Below are 2746 nucleotides of genomic sequence, written 5' to 3'. Positions count from 1 at the left end.
CCCATATATTTAAGATGATATATAAAGGTCTTTTTTTCCTTTGTTTTATAGAATTCAATTCATTCACGCTGAAAAAATTTTTTCATTTGAGAGTAAACATCTCCCTCTTCTGGAATTTTTATTAAATTCAGGAATCTAAAGATTTTATTCAAAAAACTAAACAATTTTAGTTCACAATGTAGATATATGTGAAAACCTATCAATATGTTTTAAATATAGCTCATTAAGGCTATGAAATTCTATACAACATAGATTTAATTCATTTTCTCTTTTTTTGGCCCATTACTTATAATTTTATTCTTTTAATTAAGAATATTTGAACTGAGCTGTTAAAACAATATTTGTGTGTGTATATTTTAAATTTAGTTCACTTTCATGGTCTTTATTATGTTCTCTAAGTTTTCCTTAGGTTATATTTATTTAAATAAAGCTCATCCATTTCCATAGTACTTTTTTTTCTTCCAGTTTTACTGAGATATAATTGACATACAGAGCTGTATAAATTTAAGATGTATAACATAATGATTTGACTTACATACGTCATGAAACGATTACCACAAGTTTAGCAAACATGCATTACTTCATATAGATACAAAATTAAAGAAATAGAAAAAATTGTTTTCCTTGTGACAAGAACTTTCAGGATTTACTATAACAACTTTTATATATAACATACGGCAGTGTTAATTACATTTATTATGTTGTACATTACATCCCTAGTACATTACATTCCACAGTACTCTTAACTAAAGACTCAGTCATATAAAAACAAGTATAGAAGTGATTGTTTAAGTGAACTCAAAACAAAATAATTAAAATACTAAGCACTTTCTTTCATTTTCCAAACTGAAATTTAAACACATCTGAAAAACAACATATAAAGTGACTTTGAAAACTAAGTTTTTCACAATTTTTGGAAGACTTTTTTTCTTCCTTAGCCAAAACTATATGTGTTAACATTGATTAATAAAGCTTTTAAAAGTGAAAATCTACAAAATCATCCTTAGAAGCCTTTTAAAATGTATTTCTGATACATACAAGATTTAGGTCAACTTATTTGTTAGTAAAATTCCAAATAAAGATTAAAAAATTTTAAGTCATTTTAGAAACAATTTTGGTTGCTCCTATATCATAATGCCCTGTGATGATTTGAATTAAAATCATAGGTTTTGTAAAAATATAACTATATATTCTTAATCTATAAAACACTGACATATAAACATGAGAATAAAGGTTATCCAAAGTGATACAAATGTTCTAAATGTTATAGAAAGTTAAAGGTACCTTTTGTATTCATAAACAGAAGTGAAATAAGACATATTTGATTTTTTTTTAGGAAATTTGCTTTGGAAACTTTTAAAATTATTTCTAGTAATTCTTTATATCCCTTGATATTACCTAAAGTAGACAGTCATTTTTCTTCAATTTATAAAAAAACTAAACTAATAAACTACAGGTTAGTCATCACATATTACAATTAAGAGTGATTCCATGACAATAGCAGAAGTGGTCACACGTAGTAGTAACTCAGAATTGGTTGTGCTCTTAAGTTCTCACTCAAAAGCTATGGGGCTCACCTACCTTTGAAGCCATTTTAGCAGTAGGTAGACATTGGGTGTCTTTTTTTCCTGTTTTGTCAAAGTTTGAATCACTAGTCTGTAACAAATAGCATTGACAAATAGTAATAAATGAAGCAAGAGTGTTAATCATGTTCTAGAAGAAGTGATTATCTGCCTTTTGATCCAAGCCTCTCAACTAATCCCTGGTGCCAATTTATGCCTATCAATCAGACTGACCTCCTGAGTAAAGAAATAAATGTTTACAGGAAATGTGAGTTAAGTCTCCTCTCAACAGTTGCATTACAAAATGAAAGTGCAGCAGGTAAATACAGGCATAAACACTGCAGTTGTATTACAGAATGAAAGTGAAGCTGAGAAGTACAGGTATAAACCCTGAACAGACACATTAAAATAGTCTTTGCCATAGGTAAAGTTTTGGGGAAACAGGACACCAATAGTAGAACGAAAATGTTTCATCATCCAGCTTACCAGGAACAAAGTCATCAAGTAGTCAATGTATATTGGAGCAGAGTGTTTGATTGGCTTTTTAATATTACTATCACCTGCCAAATGTAATACTCTTTTTGAAGAAATCCACAGTGTTAACTGTGATCCATTTTCTGGTTCCCTCTCTCTTCCCCAACATAGCAGCTTGTCTCAGATTCCAATTTCCTAGTGCTCTCTCTGCAGTTTTTAAAGAGCTCATAATGAAAAACTTCAGGAATATACTTCTTTGGATGTTTAAGAAAATCACTGTTAAAGAGGAACTCATCTCTCTTCAGAGGGCATGGGAGGGACAAACTATTCTCAATGACCAGTGGAAGGCCACTTGCCAACTACTTCCCTCTGGGGTCCAACTGGTGCAGGCTGCTGTGGCCTGCTCCCCGCCTCACCAACTCTAAATGCAGAACCAGACACATTTTACCAGGTTCACTCTGATTTTAATATAAAATATCTCATACGTAAAAATATATGTGATACATAATGACAAGAGAATAGAGCACATGTCTCAATACTCATGACCCAAGTTAAGAAATAAAACATTACCATCTTTGAATCTTCCTGTGTGTTTCCCTTTCTAATTAGTTCTCTACCTGCTGGTGGTAAATGCTTTCTGTTTTAGAGTGTTATAAGATATTTTGAGTGTATATCCATTTTAAAGCATATTTTTGCTGAATATAAAATTC

The 2746-nt window shown here is 30.7% G+C and overlaps 1 pseudogene; it reads right to left on the bottom strand.

Moving 5' to 3' along the window:
- Nucleotides 1–1726: 1726 nt before the first annotated feature.
- LOC132477439 (MOB kinase activator 1A-like) lies at nt 1727–2479 on the bottom strand (annotated as a pseudogene).
- Between the last annotated feature and the right edge of the window lie 267 nt (nt 2480–2746).

This window comes from Mesoplodon densirostris, chromosome 17 (assembly GCF_025265405.1).
Source record: "Mesoplodon densirostris isolate mMesDen1 chromosome 17, mMesDen1 primary haplotype, whole genome shotgun sequence".
NCBI lineage: Eukaryota > Metazoa > Chordata > Mammalia > Artiodactyla > Ziphiidae > Mesoplodon > Mesoplodon densirostris.
Note: the sequence above shows the minus strand (reverse complement) of the source record. Positions and strands in the feature narration are given on the sequence as shown.